The sequence below is a fragment of the Bos grunniens genome, chromosome 12 (assembly GCF_055505025.1).
Source record: "Bos grunniens cultivar Pamir isolate PY7600 chromosome 12, Bosgru_T2T1.0, whole genome shotgun sequence".
In the NCBI taxonomy this organism is placed as follows: domain Eukaryota; kingdom Metazoa; phylum Chordata; class Mammalia; order Artiodactyla; family Bovidae; genus Bos; species Bos grunniens.
Window position 1 is genome coordinate 55806348 of NC_141176.1, and position 16719 is coordinate 55823066.

The 16719-nt window shown below is 39.0% G+C and overlaps 1 protein-coding gene across 35 annotated transcripts in view; it reads left to right on the forward strand.

Annotated features, from left to right (window-relative positions):
* The window catches only part of LOC147361797 (uncharacterized), a 331684-nt gene that overhangs the window by 170799 nt on the left and 144166 nt on the right, over positions 1–16719 (forward strand). For 5 of the 35 annotated variants that reach the window (XR_015138284.1, XR_015138282.1, XR_015138283.1 and 2 more), the window contains 5 exons: positions 45–127; positions 6655–6735; positions 6894–6948; positions 13186–13257; positions 16519–16634. The gene's annotated coding sequence lies outside the window, so the exon portion shown is untranslated. Of the gene's footprint in view, positions 1–44; positions 2691–6654; positions 6736–6893; positions 6949–7597; positions 9593–13185; positions 13319–16518; positions 16635–16719 lie in introns of those variants that run through there. The other 30 variants (XR_015138279.1, XR_015138281.1, XR_015138280.1 and 27 more) reach the window with 15 other exon arrangements.

Sequence of the window (16719 nt, forward strand, 5' to 3'; positions counted from 1 at the left end):
CTCAGCCAAAAATATCTTAAAATTCCCCAATTGCTCTTTTCTAGTGGAAAAAAAGTGAAGCGATCTCCAGTGGAGAGGGACTCCGTCTTCTGTGGGCTTGCCTGAAGAACAGGGGACTTACCTACATGTGAGCTCCAAATCATTGCGCCAAAAAGACAGTGTGCTTTGATGTATCCTATCCATCATTTTGTTTTTTGTTAAGATTTTTTTATTCTCTGTTTCACAGAATATAAATCTGGCTTATTACCTTTAAATTTTCATGCAGGGCCATATATTACCTTAAAATTTTTATGATTTTCTTGGCATAATTCTTAGATTAAAATGAAGAGCTTGAAGAATTTATGAGCCAATCAATTGAATTTATGAATATAAAATGCAACCTATCAAGCTACCAGAGTGAAAATGCCTAAGTCAAGTTGCTCTGGAAATGAATATTAATTACTAGACACTGAGAACTACATTTTCCTGCCAGAACAAAACAGATGATTTCTATGATAGATGCAAGGTAATTCAGTTTAATAATCAAGCAAAATATTCTCTTGTTGTTCTTTTCTATTCTGTTGGGGGGATTCAGATCTGGCACTTATGAACTGAATATTTGTGTCCCCTCTAAATTCACTGGGGGTTGAAACCTTAATGCCAAAGCCTTTGGGAGGTAATTAGGGTTAGATTAGGTCATGAGGGTGGGGCCCTCATCATAGAATATTGGTGATCTTACAAAAAGAGGAGAGGAGAATACACTCAGGAGGTGGCAAGCCAGGTAGAGCATGCCCACAAGAAATGGAATTGGCTTGCACCCTGATCTTGCACTTCTCAGCCTGAGAACTGTGAGAAAAGGAACTTCTGTTGATAACTCACCTAGTCTATGATATTTTGTTATGGAAGCCCAAGCAGACCAAGATAACTATGATATTCGCTTAGCTGTTTCCCTGATTCTTCATTTTCAGGGTTTTTTTTTTTTTCATATTTCAAATACAGACAAATCAATAAACAAAATGTTGAGTGATGGTGAGGTATTTCATAGCATATAGACAGGGTGATGTTTAGAGAAGTAGAAAAGTGATCAGAGAAGAACTAACTTTTTTTTAAAGGATTTAAAAAAATATTTCATATTTATGTATTTATTTATTTGGCTGTGGCAGGTCTTAGTTGTGGCATGTGGGAACTAGTTCCCTGACCAGGACCCCCCTGTATTGGGAGCATGGAGTCTTAGCCACTGGGCCATCAGGGAAGTCCCAGAGAAGACCTCACTGGGTCGGAAATAAGGTTGTTTAGTGTTATAAGGGGAAAGATGGGGCGCTGTTTCAGGAGTAGGTAATCACCACTGCATTGACCCTGTGTATACCCTAGCACCACTCTTTGTGTACTCTAAATGTTAAATAAAGATAGTTGACAAAATGACAAAGATGAAATTCATTTTGGATTTGGTTGGCAATGGAGAGGGATTTTGAAAATATAGACTTTTTTCTGGGCATATGTATGAGCCATTTAATAGAAAATAATGTAAAAGTGTTTAAAATTTGAACAACTGTTGGAAATGCGTTTCTCTTGGTAAAACCCACATTGTTAGCTTTACATTCTCACTCTTACTCTGTCTTTCTGCCTTTGTGTTACAACCCAGTTTTATTGTCTCTGAGTTCTGTAGGACCTACATTCACGATTGTGAATACATCTCTAAAATGGACATTAGAAACTACACAGGCATTTGGGAAGTCACTATAGATTTGCTGGGGTGCAGTGTTTTATTTCTGTTGTGTAAGTTGAGGTCTATCCTCTAGAGCCAGATTTCTGCAGTGATTTTCCTGGCTGAGACTCTGTAAATGTGGTTGGCACCATGCTAGGGTGGCTCAGGTAGCCGGGAACTGAGATTATGTTTACCATTTTCATAAAACCTCATGGAATAAATATAGGTTCTGGTCACCCTTTCTTCTACCCCCAACTATAGACCTTAGCAGGAAGGAAGTATCATTTTCATCTCTTGGTACAATGAAAGCTCTGAGAATCTAGTTACAATTTCTCTTAGCAAATGGAATCCCAGAAGTGTCTGCACATAGCTAAAATGCACATGTATTCTCCTCTTGGAGTTTTTTCTTTTTTTCAGACCATGGTTGAAAAAAAAATCTGCTCTTTAAATTATTCCATTGCTTTACAGAGGAAGTATTAATTACATGACTGCAAGCATAGATCAGCCTGGGATGTAATTACAGGGCTTACTTTGTCTCTGTTGTCCAACAGAATTAGACAGGAAGTGTTCATGATGCCAGTGGTTTAAGGTGTTTTGTAGCCCATTATGTTTCTGGTTCTCTCAAGAACTTAAGCATGGATCAAATGACATTTCTGTTGCCCAACTGTCTGGAAAAACAACAAAGGAGGTATTACTAGAGATACATTTTTACAAGTCTTATGTTTGTACATTGCTAAAAAATGTTATATGTAGCCTTCAAAAGGTATTGTTCTATAGCATCACTCTTGTTTTCTGATTTTTCTCTCTTTTGTCACAGTGTGAGCCCATTACTGGCTCTTTATTTGGTTGTCATACTAAACAATGATGTCACTGAGAAGATTAAAAATATGTTTGTATGATACAGTTTATTTCTTTTTAACAATGTTTTATATAAAAATTTTTCTTAGGTGTCTGATTTCAAATTATTTTAGAATATCTGAATAAAAATTAAAGTTTTTGAAACTACCCTTCCATCTCATTTACTTTTTTTGTGGGTTATTATTTTCTGTATTGAGATTTTTCATCTTTCTTATAAAGATTGACTCTATTTTTTTTTATGTTTTAGGTCTGCAAATTTCCTGCAGTAATCATGTTTATTCTCAGCTTTTAAGCTCTCTATTCAGTTAAAGAAGCTTTTTCATTCTGCTACTGTTTTCTGTTATATGGGGTTCTACATCTTTGAAAATTCTTCTCATAGCTAGATTCTCCTCCATATCTTCTCCCATCCTGAATATTATATTTCTTGATATAGTAAGAAATATATTGATTTCTTATTACAAATATATTATTTCTTATTACAAAAACCTTTTTTTTGTTGTGTGTGTCTGTGTGTCAGTAGCTCGGTCATATCTGACTCTTTGCAGCCCATGGACTGTAGCTCACCAGGCTCTTCTGTCTATGGAATTCTCTAGGCAAGAATGTTGGAGTGGGTTGCCATTCCCTTCTCCAACTTTCCTTGTTACTATTGGGCAATTTATACTACATCCCTCTCTTTCTTCAGATTTTCACATTATGGACTATTTGATTTCCTCCTAATATACCCCAGATTACACTTTGAGTACACAATTTTCTCAAAGTACTTGTGCATATAATTGCTTTTAGTCTCAATTGCATAACTCTGACCTTGTTACTGATTTTGCAATCACTCTATTTGTTTCCTGTTCAAAATTTCACTTTTCATTTTCTTATTTGAAAAACAAGGTGACAATTTCTATCATGTGTTAGAGAAGTGAACATTCAGGGTTATACATGTCTCCTTCATCTTCCTTTTTTGGGATCATGTTAATAAAAGTTTACACTCCAAAGACACAGATTTGGATTTTGACAAATATCTTCATTCTTTGCTAGGAAAGTAACACTAAATTAGATTGGTTGATGTGTTTCAGAAGGAAATGACAAGTCATAGTTAATGTAAGCATTGAAACTCAGGTAAACTTAGGCAATAAGAAATGAAACAAAAATATTAAATGAGAAGACAGCGTGCTCTAAAAGAGAGCTCCTGAGGTGGCACAGTGGTAAAGAATCTGCCTGCCAATGCAGGAGGTGCAAGACATGCGGGTTCAATCCCCGGGTTGGGTCAGTTCACTAGAGTGGGAAATGGTAACCCACTTCAGAATTCTTGCCTGGAAAAGTCCATGGACAGAGGAGCCTGGTGGACTACAGTCCATGGTGTTGCAAACAGTCAGACACGACTGAGCACTGCTTTTATTTTCCATGCGCTGTGAAGGAGTGCAGTAGCAGGAGTAGAGTTGTAAAGTTAAAAGGCATGGGTCTGTGTTGACTCAGTCGTTTAATTGTTGTGTGGTAGTGAGGGATGTGTCTCCCAACTTCTCTAAGTCTCAATTGGAAAATGGAAAATATAAAATGTTGTCCATTTCCAAAGGCTGTCATGTTAAAAATCAGAAGGTGGGACGAATTGAGAGAGTAGCACTAATATATATATATACTTTACTATGTGTAAAACAGCTAGCTAGTGAGAAGCTTCTGTATAGCACAGGGAGCTCAGCTTGGTGCTCTGTGATGACCTAGAGGGGTGGAGTGGAGTAGGGGTGAGAGGGAGGCTCAAGATGGTGTGGACATATGTATACTTATAGCTGATTCACTGTTGTTGTACAGTAGAAACAAAACATTGTAAAGCAATTATGCTCCAATTGAAAAATAAATTAACAAAATAAAATAGCAGTATTGATGTGAAAGTGCCTAATTTTCTTTCATTGCTGCTGCTAAGTTGCTTCAGTCATGTCCAACTCTGTGCAACCCCATAGACGTCAGCCCACCAGACTCCCCCGTCCCTGGGATTCTCCAGGCAAGAACACTGGAGTGGGTTGCCATTTCCTTCTCCAATGCATGAAAGTGAAAAGTGAAAGTGAAGTTGCCCAGTCGTGTCCGACTCTTTGCGACCCCGTGGACTGCAGCCCATTAGGCTCCTCCGTCCATGGGATATTCCAGGCAAGAGTACTGGAGTGGAGTGCCATCGCCTTCTCCGTTTCTTTCATTATCTTCTGTCTTATAGTTTATACTACTTAGTTCCCTTTATCCATGGCTTTGCTTTCCTTTGTTTCAGTTACCCACAGTCAGTGGTGAGAAGCTGAAAGTATCAAAGGAAGAATTCAGAAAGAAAGAATTCATAAGCTTTAAACTGAATACTTTTGTGAGTAGCACAATGTAATTTTGTGCCATTCAGCTCTGGTCTGCCCCAGACTTGCATCATCGTTTTTTTCAGTAGATTTTGCCAAGTAGTCGCTTACTAGCCATCTCAGTTATTTGTCATCATGATATCATAGTACTTGTGTTCATGTAACCCTTATTTTACTTATTAGTGGCCCCAAGAGCAAGAGTAGTGATGCTGGTCATTCAATTATGCCAGAGAGAAGCCATGAGGTAACTTCTTTAAGTAAAAGGTGAAAGTTCTCAACTTAATAGGGAACGAAAAAAAGAATATGCTGACTCTGTGGGAGAAGGAGAGGGTGGGGAGATTTGGGAGAATGACATTGAAACATGTATAATATCATGTATGAAACGAGTCACCAGTCCAGGTTCGATGCATGATACTGGATGCTTGGGGCTGGTGCACTGGGACGACCCAGAGGGAGGGTATGGGGAGGGAGGAGGGAGGAAGATTCAGGATGGGGAACACAGGTATACCTGTGGCGGATTCATTTCGATATTTGGCAAAACTAATACAATATTGTAAAGTTTAAAAAAAAAAAAAAAAAAAAGAACATGCTGCAGTTGCTAAAATCTACAGCAAGAACCAATCTTTTATCTGTGAAACTGTGATGAAGGGAAAAGAAATTCATACCAGTTTTGCTGTTGCACCTCAAACTGCAGACGTTTCGGCCACAGTGCGTGATAAGTGCTCAGTTAAGATGGACAAGGTATTAAGTGTGTACAATAAGATATTTTGAAAGAGAAAGACCACAGTTAATAACTGTTATTTACAATGTATGGTATTTTATTATTAGTTTTTGTTTTTAATCTATTACTGTGCCTAATTTATAAATAAAACTTTATCATAGGTACCTATGTAGAGGAAAAAACTTAGTATATATAGGGTAGGGTTCGTTACTATTAAACTGATATCTGTGGTTTCAGGCATCCACTGGGGGTCTTATCCCTCTTGGATAAGAGGGAACCACTGTAGTTAGTTTCTGTTCATTTTCACTAGATTAATTCTTTGTTGTCAGACCTGTACTTAACAGAGTACCAAACAGTGACGTACCTTTGGGGAAGGTCACACAACATAACGGTTAATAGCATAGAGTGTTGTCAAGCAGGCTATGTTTATACCTCATCTGTATCCTGTTGGTGTGATTTGGGGCAAGATGCTTATCTTCTTTAAATCTCAGCTTTCTCTTCTATAAATCTGAAATAATAATAGTATGAGATAGCATATAAAGCACTTACAGTAACTGGCACATAGTTTATAAATTAGTGATCATGAAAACCATCACCACCCAGACTGACCCAGACTGACTGCTAGACGTCAACAGTTCCATTATAAGCATCACGATAGCAGTCAGCAACACTATTGTTACAGCTATTTTCTTTCCTTTAAAATCTATACAACGTAATGTTTGAGAATCACTTATGCATGAAGCATAAGTCCACTTTCCAAAATAAAGTCAGTATCTTTTCTAAATTAGTTCAAAGTATAAAAGTTGGGTTTTGTTTTGCATTTATTTTTCTCCTTTAACAGATCCCATGTAGATACTCATAATGAAGATATCATATTAATACAAATGATTGTTGCTATATCAATAATTAAGAGGGCAGTTTGCTGTACTGGGAAGAACAATGAATTCATAACAGAAATCTCAATTTGTTGTCCATTTATTCTAGCCTGTGGCATTGAGACCAAATACTTGTCTGACTCAGTTTTGATCTTTACATTTTCTATAATCTCTGCCTCCTTGCATTTATCTCCTCAGATCAGAGAAAACAGATCCAGTTTTATGGAGAGAAAAGGTAACTGTGAAATGGTCTTCATATTCCCCATGAAGAATATACAGGTATGTGGTAAAGAAGAGATAAGAATTTCCTCAGATTTCATTTGTATGTAAGGTAGTTGTTTTAGCAAAGTAGCATAGGAGAAGATTAATATGAATCAATGAAGTGTTTCACTGATGGATTTTTTAAGTGATTGAAATATTAGTGTTTTCCATTTCAGAGAATTGAACTCTTAAATATGCTATTGGCAGAAGGAGACAAGTTTTAATTATTGGGTAAGGATTATTTTAATATGTATGTGAATTGCTGACATGATCATCCATCTTTCTCCAATTCTTGAAAATGGTTTGATTTACTTAATATTCAATTGTAATTTGTTTATATCATTAATTTATTTGGCATATTCATTTTGCATAAGGCAAACAGATGGCTGGTGGTGGAGCATGTACTCAGTCGCTCAATCGTGTCCGACTCTTTGTGACCGCATGGACTGTGGCACACCAGGCTCTTCTGTCCATGGGATTTCCCTGGCGAGAATCCTGGAGTGGGTTGCCATTTTCTTCTCCAGAGGATCTTCCTGACACAGGGATTATACCTGCATCTCTTGTGTCTCCTGCATTAGCAGGCCGGTTCTTTGCCACCAGTGCTTCTGTGGAAGCCAGGTGGTGGAAGAGATGGCTATTTATTTGCCAGAAATGGGTACTGTCTCTTCTAAAGGAGAGATGTCACTTGGAGAAGCAGGTCCTGTTTCCCAGTGGGAATACCACCTATAACCCACCCCGCCTCTTGCAGTTCAGCATAGTCACATGATTGCATCATAGCCAATGGAATGAGAGTGGAATGAACTCCTCCTCCTTTAAGGCTGCTCCTTAAAGTTCTCTCCTGATTCATTCCTTCTGCCCTTTTCTATTTCTGGCTGTCTAGATTGGAGGAGACCCCTGGGGTGACCTCAGAAGCCTTAGAAGCTGATTTCCTGATAGACTGGGTGAAGCATCTCTGTTAGCCTGTACTTGGAACTGCTACATTGAATATTAATAGTGTAAAATGAAATTCTAATTGGGTGAAGCCATTCAATTGTGGGAGTTATTGCAGCAACTTACAAGTACATATTCTCATCTGCTTCCTTGTCACAAATCCAGTCCAAGGTTATGATATTATAGTGTTTAAAGCTCTTTTGCAATATTTTAGCCTCAATATATCATAATAGCCTTTAATTTAACATATAGATTGTCTCACGTGAATTATAAAGAACCTGTATCTATAGACCAAAAAATTCTTAATGCAATTATAACTAGCCAACTCACTGGAAAAGACCCTGATGCTGGGAAAGATTGAGGGCAGGAGAAGGAGGCGACAGAGAATGAGATGGTTGGGTGGCATCATTGATTCAATGGACATGAATTTGAGCAAACCCCAGGAGATGGTGAGAGGCAGGGAAGCCTGGCGTGCTGCCGTCCATGGAGTCTCAAAGAGTCAGACATGATTGAGCAACTGAACAACAACAGCACTTCAGTTAGCAAGAACCTGTATTTATAGAACAAAAAATTCTTAATATAATTTTAACCTTTAGCCCCTTTTCTCACATCCAGTTTAATTTTATATAACCCTGAACTAATACCTCAAAGATCTCACACATCTTTGTACTACCAAAAATTAAAGAACTGACACTTCTCACAGGGGGAAAAGGAAATTCTCTAAATCTTGAACTCTCACAAAAGAGGTCCTAGAATGATGAGTTAGCCCTATAGACTCTATTCCAAATCTTTTGGTAGTTTGCATATCCCCAGAAGCAAATCCTGAAGCAAGTATTCAAGTTTAAGAGCTAAATCGAGAGATAATTTCAGGAAACGTGAATAGAGGGCAAGAAAGTAGAATAGGGAAGGAAAGACAACCAGTAACAAAAGCACTAGCAGTTGTTTCTGGGCGTGACCAGATTTTGCCCTCACTGAGAAAAATCTGGGTGCATTTCAGGGTTAGTACCAAGTTGGGAGAGCAAGCTAGAATGTTTATGCGCCAAAGTCCCTTCTCTTGTTGGTTAAAGGATGTTCGTAGGGGCTGTTAATTCTTAGGCTATTGTGGCTTTGGCCAGATAAAATTTACAGGTAATGAAATGCAGGTGTAGACAGCTGGAAATATAGACAACAGATATTAGAATGGTAAGTAAAAGGGGATTTGAGTGGGCATCAAGACCAATTGTTTCTCACTTCAAAATCTTACAGAAAAGGAAGCATAGAAATGGAACGTGTACACCCATGGCTGATTCATGTTGATGCATGGTAAAAACCACCATAATATTGTAAAGTAATTAGCCTCCAATTAAAATAAATAAATTTTAAAAAAGAAATGGAAAGTATAAAACTTTGGCGTTTGCAGTCACCATTTTATTTTATAATGATATGTACACAATTCTCTTTTTAGCCTAATTTTTTCTTCCCATAACAGCAGGACTAGAATTTTCATTTCTTCTCTGTGACTGTTTCTTCTAGTATCTTATGCCTAAGATAGACCACATGATTTGATCTCCTAGACATCTGGTTTTCTGTACAAAAATGTTGCAGTTTTGCTCAGTGATTTTTATATCAGTTTCTTTACCATAATCTTGATTTGGAATTTAATTTGGTTTTATTAAAAGAAGGCTGGAGTATAAATTTATATCCTGAAAGGGAGAAAAAAAAGGAATGTATTAGGAACCATTCTGGTGCCTCCTGTTCTTCTGGTCAGGGCTGATATCACTAATGGATTACATCATTCCCTTTGAGAGACATTTCATCCTGAATTTCAATCACACGTTTGTCAATATCACTAACGCTCCTGTCCTATTGCCCTTCCGTGGAGTTTCTTTACAATGAAAACCACAGTTCTTGATCAGTTCACTAGCCTGTTTTCTCTTTGTCTATCCCCGGGCTGCAGAATGTTTCTGCAGAAACTCACACACCAAGCAGATGAGTACCATTACTGTTTATGACTTCATAGGGACCCCATAACGGTGTCTGGTCATGCTTAGATGTCTCCCTACTCAACTCTACTGCTCATTCTCTGAAGAGCAAAATGATTTTTTATTCACTACAGCCTTCTTATTGAAAGTATCAGAAAACCACTAGCTTAAACAATTGGGGGTATTTATTAAATTCTTCCTGGGATATCTTACAGAATCAAAGGATGGGAATAGGACTGGTTCTTAGTAACAACTGGAACCCAGAAATTAACTTCCGTTTCTCTCCATCTTGTGTTTATTATCTTCTTTGTGAATCTAGTAAAAATTTTTTTTCTGGGCAGGTCACATCTGTTCTATGTTACCTATGGTGGGAAATGTGGGAAACACACTGAGAGAACAGTAAGACATGGCATTTAGGTTTCCATGGTAAAACCTGGATTACTAGAAAGACAGTGACTTTTACACTGAAGTTTCTGAAATTCTGGGAGAACACAATGAATGGTTGGTTACACTATAGTCTGGTGGCCAGTTCTGGGCTAACCAACTGTGGCCAAGAAGGAATAGTTATAACCAAATAGTTGGGCAGTTCTAGTGCAAACCACATGGATGAAACAGGGTGGACAGGACAGTTACTGGAGCCATGAGGGGGACTGGAAATACCACCATAGATAATTGATTCATTAAACTTTTCTACTTTCCTTAAAATGTAACTATTATTCTATTCTTCTCAAAAAATGACCTTACTTTCTATCGTGAAAATAATATGACCATGTACATAAAACTTTATTTGGTGTTTCTTCTATCTCTCCCCATCCTACATTTTTATAATAAAATAGTTACACTTCATACTTATGGTGAATTCCTAGTTCCATATTATTTATGGTCAATCCTATTGTTTTTGAACCAACTCCTACAATTCTTGCCTTTATACTGTTTGATGCAACCCACACAACTATTGCCAGAGAAAACTCCTGAATCAGTAGTTCTCTACATGCATGCTAAGTCACTTCAGTTGTATTCAACTCTGCGATTCCATGAACTGTAGCCCCCGCCCACCCAGGCTCCTCTGTCCATGGGATTCTCCAGGCAAGAATACTGGAGTGGGTTGCCATTTCCTTCTCCTTAAAAAGTGAAGTGTTAGTCACTCAGTGTGTCCGACTCTTTGCAATCCCGTGGATTATAACCCACCAGGCTCCTTTGTCCATGGAATTCTCCAGGCCAAGAATACTGGAATGGGTACCCATTTCCTTCTCTGCAGGATCTTCCAGACCCAGGGATTGAACCCTGGTGTCCTGCATTGCAGGAAGATTCTTTACCATCTGAGCCACCAGGGAAGCCATAAAATGTGCACAGAAGTAATGTGTTTTCCTTATAGCACCCTTTCTCCAGCTTGTGGACTCTGCTTTAATGTCCACCTTTCTTCTACTCCTTTAGTTGCTTTAGTTCTTCTTTAAACTTCCTTCTCTGAAGCCTTGGCACAGACCATACCCTTCTTCAGGGGCTGAGTCTTTGTCTTCCTTGCATCTTCTGCAGTCCTTATGTTCTCCTTATATCTTCCATAACCATGCCTCTGCTGCTGCTAAGTCGCTTCAGTTGTGTCCAACTCTGTGCGACCCCATAGACGGCAACCCACCAGGCTCACCCGTCCCTGGGATTCTCCAGGCAAGAACCATGCCTCACACTCCGTTAAATTGCTATGTGGCACTGAGTGACTCAGATGTTAAGTGTCTCATTGCTTCAACACATGTAAGTAATACAGAGACAGAAACAAAACTAGAGAATTGTGGAACACATATCAATTTTTTAGTTCCGCCTTTTAAACTTGTAAGGATCCTAGCAATTATAAACACCCCCCTCTGTGAATTTTTACCAGCACATTCCTTCCTCTGTGGGGTAGGAAAAAGTAGAAGAGAACCGTGTATGTGATATAAATTAGATTAATAGCTTGTATGGAGAAATATATTAGGAGAGAATGTTCATATATTCATAAGTAATTTTTTTTTAGTTTTTTTAAATTAATTTTATTTTATTTTTAAACTTTACATAATTGTATTAGTTTTGCCAAATATCAAAATGAATCCACCACAGGTATACATGTGTTCCCCATCCTGAACCCTCCTCCCTCCTCCCTCCCCATACCATCCCTCTGGGTCGTACCAGTGCACCAGCCCCAAGCATCCAGTATCGTGCATTGAATCTGGACTGGCGTCTCGTTATAAGTAATTTTATTAGCTTGGTTCCTGGTTTCACTTGCCTGTAGTGTCTTCACTACAAGATATTTTCCATACCTTGAAAGAAATTTAACAAATTCTCTTATTTTCCCAAGTGTGAGAAGAATTAGGAGGTCAAAATTAAGAAATTGTTTCAGTGGTTTGGATTACAAAAATCATCCATGTCCTAATGAAGAACATGGTTCTCATCTGACTGAACTAATTTCTGCATGAATGCAGCATTCAGAATAGTCTTTTGGAGGTAATATTATGTTTTCAATAATTTTATATTATGACATCTTACCTATAGAAACCTATTTTAAAATAAAATTACTTGAAAGGGTAGAAGCTTCAAAATACCAACATAAAACAGTAAGTGGAAAATTTTCTCCTTTACCACTTGAAATTTTAATAGATTATTGAACCATATTTTATTAGCTGTTATCCTCTGGAGAATAACAGATATGTATATTTCATTAGCCAAATTTGGATCAGAAAAACGGAGCCACTCAGAGTGATAAAGACTAGGGGATTTATCAAAGGGCTTTGACTTTATACATGTGTAGGAGCTGAATGAATCGTTGATACAAGCCTGTTTTTCTACACCGGATGCTGGGCCTGAAGTCAGTAGGGCAGGCCACTGGGAAGGGAAGATGCTGAAGTAGTGAGGGGCAGGGCAAGGTGGAACCCACCCACGAAGCTCAGCATAGTTGCTGCTGATGACTTGAGTGTGAGGCTGGTGTTCTTTACTCTTGAGCCAAACTTGTGGAGCTTGTTCAAGGGTCAGAGAAACTGAAAGGGGCGATCTGGTATGAGTTGGAAGAGCATGTAGGAGCTGCACATGGAAGCCTGGGGTCCAGGGAACTCAAAGGCAGAGGAGTTACTAAGGGCTTGCTGAGATACTAAGGGCTTAGTTAGTAAGGGCTTAGGCACTTGCTGAGTTACTAAGGGCTTGCTGACTTACTAAGGGTTTACTAAGCTTGCTGGAGTTACTGAGGGCTGGCTGAGATCCCCTTAGACAAGGAGAGCCAGCAGGTCAGAACGATGCCTTGCCTGGAATTTCCCATCATAGAAGCATATAACTACTCCCTCTTTCCACATTTTATTTATTTATTTTTAGTTTTAGGGTTTTTTTTTAAGATTTCTTTTTAATTGGAGGATAATTGCTTTACAATGTTGTGCTAGTTTCTGCTGTACAACAACACGAATCAGCTATAAGTATAAATATATCCACTCCTTGTTGAGCCTCCCTCCCATCCCTGGGTCTCAGCTTTCTAGGTCATCACCAAGCATCTCTGCTATACAGCAGCTTCCCACTATCTTTCCACCTTTTTGATGTCACCCCAAATATCTCTTGTGGTCCACAGGAACCTGAAACAATTCAGGGAAAAGGAATTCTGAGAATCACAGTTCCAAAGATGAGCTGACACACCTTGCATGTAAGCGAATCCCCTTGTGTAAGTTGAAAACAAAAATGAAATAAAAATGTAAACAATCCCATTTTCTCCCTGGAACAAAGACTTACTATCTTTTGGTCAATGCAATGTTTTCATCAGGCTTCTCATCATAGCTTCAGTGCCTGCATTCAGATAACATCTCAGGAAGTCTCATGCGGGTCACCTTTCCTCCAGACACACTGGATATCATCTTAATTGCCAAGGATGTTAAGAGAAGATAATAAGATAATAGGGGAAGCAACAGCCATTAGATGTGGTAATTGTTAGTCTGGGATCTGGAAGCTTTAAGAAGGATATTGGGTAATAAGGCCTCGGAGACTTGCAAGTTTCGCTTCATCCAGTGACCTGATGGGTGTGTTTACCATGACGGTAAAGATCTTATGTTCAAATTCAAACTCAGAGGATTGGAAGACTATTTAAGTTGTCAGGGCAGCCTGTTAGTAGGCCAAGGCTTCCTATAAACCATCAGTGAAAAGTGCAAGGATACAAGTAACACAGGGCAATACACAAAGAGAGCTTTGTGTGGCATGTACAAGATGCGTAATGCTTACAAACTGCCTGAGGCTTTGAAAGCAGTTTACGGAGAGAGATTTTACAGTGGCCTCCTTTGGAGCCGCTGATAATTAACCAAACAAATAATTCAAAGTATGTCCAATGGGTTTCAGCAAATTTCCTTAAGAATTTGCAATACTGGAGATTCCTATTATGATTCTGTTGGATCGGTGTTTTCGGTGGCAGCATGTAAACACACAGGACTTGATTCATGATCGTGTGGGTAATAACTTAAGATCAATATTTTCAATGATGTAATAGAAAAGTGCAAGGAATCTCTGCCTTGTAATAAACAGCAGTTGAGCTTTCTTTGTGGGCAGACACAGTCATTATAAATTCTGCCAAGTCTATAGATTTATGCCTACACAAATGACTGGTGAAAGAGAGAACTTTTTCTCATAATAGCAATGTAGTTTCATCACTTATTAAATACTATAGATTTATTTGTGTATGACACTCAGATACCAAAAGTATTATTCTCACCATTTATCCTCATTTATTCACCTTCATATATATTCTCACCACTTATTTAGCACCTGATATTTCTGTCTTGCAGGGAGTCTCGTTATTTTTCTCCATCTTGTTATGGAGGCGTAAAGCTTGTCTTACTCATGCTAAGTGACGTCATGGAAGTAGATTGGGCTATAGAGCCAGAAGAATATCTGCTTAAAGGATTTGCTTCATATTAGTTTCTGCTTCTGTATAACCAGGGAGGAGGGTGTTGTGATCCCCCTCTCTCAGGATGACCCCGAGTCACTGAACATAGTAGAAAGTGAAGTGAGTTGTAAACAGTAAAACACTATAGAAATAACAGTCAATTTATGATTTGTATCTCAGGTCTGTAGCACCTTAAGCATATAGTACAGTGTTAGTCACTCAGTCCTGTCTGACTTTTTGCAATTCCATGGACTGTAGCCTGCCAGGCTCCTCTGTCCATGGAATTTTCGAGGCAAGAATACTGGAGTGAGTTGCCATTACCTTCTCCAGGGGATCTTCCTGACTCAGGGATTGAACCCAGGTCTTCTACATTGTAGGCGGGTTCTTAACCATCTGAGCCACCAGAGAAGCTCAAGGGCTAGTGCCAAAGGATGATCAGTCATATACAAGACCTAAATTGTGATGTCTCTTATTTGTGAAATGATCTCATTTACTTCCTTAGACATACTCTTCCTGCTGCTCCTTGAAAGTACACATAATCTGATCTTTCTCATAGTCTGATATTATTTTCCATTTCAGTGAACTGGAAAGTATGGGAAATTGCATCATATTTTTTTTCTACCCTCTTATTCTAACTGTTCATGTATAGCATATGCTTCTATTGTGGGTCACATGTTATCTATTTCCAGAGCTGACTTGAAAAATTGAGTTTGGATATGCAGTTGCCTTTTCATTAGAAATAACTATCTTTCTCACTCCTTTTTTTCTTCTCACCTGTTCCATTAGCCATCCCATCCCCCATCCTCTGATCTATCAGCAGATTTCTGGCAACACTATTTAAAAAAAAAATCCTGCCTTGATCAATGCGTTTACTGGTTTGCCAACATTCTTGTCCAGCTATTATCAAGCCCTAAGTTATTCAAAGTCCATTTTCTTTGTTCCCCCTCCTGGGCTGTGGAGGTTGCTAGAGAAACTCATGTCTCCTGTATCCAGGTATTCATGCATGCTCAGTCAGTTCAGTTGTGTTCGACTCTTTGTAACCTCATGGACTGGAGTCCGCCAGCTGCTCTGTTCATGGAATTTTCCCAACAAGAATACTGGAGTGGATTGCCATGCCCTCCTCCAGGGAATCTTCTGACCCAGGGATCGAACCTGAGTTTCCAGTGTCTCCTGGATTGCAGGTGGATTCTTTACTGCCATGCATGCTTGTAGTTGTACTGTCTGGACTTAGCCCAAGTTCACCCAACCACAGACAAAATAAATAGAGCAACCAAATAGCTCTGTTTCCAAAATGCATTCTCCTGAAGCAAGCCTCCACTGGCCACAGGCTCTGCTCTCTTGCGTACTGCTCAGGCTCTGACCCATAGCCTCTTCATTCCACTTGTATTTGCCCCGCTTCCAATATTGGCATGTAGGTTCATTCTTGTTTCATCTGTTGGCTTGAGTTTCATCTCCGTGAGACTGTCATGTTCATACTATTATCAAATCTGAATACCCTGGTTGGGTCCCAGGACTATGTTTTATGAACTTTCCCCGTGAATAGCCTCAGAAAAGTAGGTGTTTTTAGGATTTGCTCTTTCCTCAGAAGATCAGAGTTTGGTAGTGGTTTCCACCCCTAATTGAACTCACGATTCTCCTTGGCCATACCTTTCCTCTCCACTCTAGCCAACGTTGTTTTTCTTAAAAGATACTGAAAGTCTTACCACTTTCCTCAAACTGTTTCACTCCAGCCCTTTTACTATTTTTTTCTTTCCTTTATTTAAATTTATTTTTTTTAATTGGAGGATGATTGCTTTAAAATATTGTGTTGTTTTCTGCCATTCATCAACATGAATCAACCGTCCGCATACATATGGCCCCTCCCTCTTGAGCCTCCCTCCCACTCCATTCCACCCCTCTAGCTGATCACAGAGCACTGGATTTGAGCTCCCTGTGTCATACAGCAAATCTTCACTATCAGTTTTACATATGGTAATGTATATGTTTCCATGCTACTCTCTCAATCCATCCCTTCTCCTTCCCTGCCATGTCCAGGAGTCTGTTCTCTATGTCTTCATCTCCATTCGTGGTTTAGTCGCTCAGTCATGTCTGACTCTTGTGGCCCCATGGATTGTAGTCCACCAGGCTCCTCTGTCCATGGAATTTCCCAGGTAAGAATACTGGAGTGGGTTGCCATTTCCTTCTCCAGGGAATCTTCCCGACCCAGGGATCAAATCTGCATCTCCTGTGTTACAG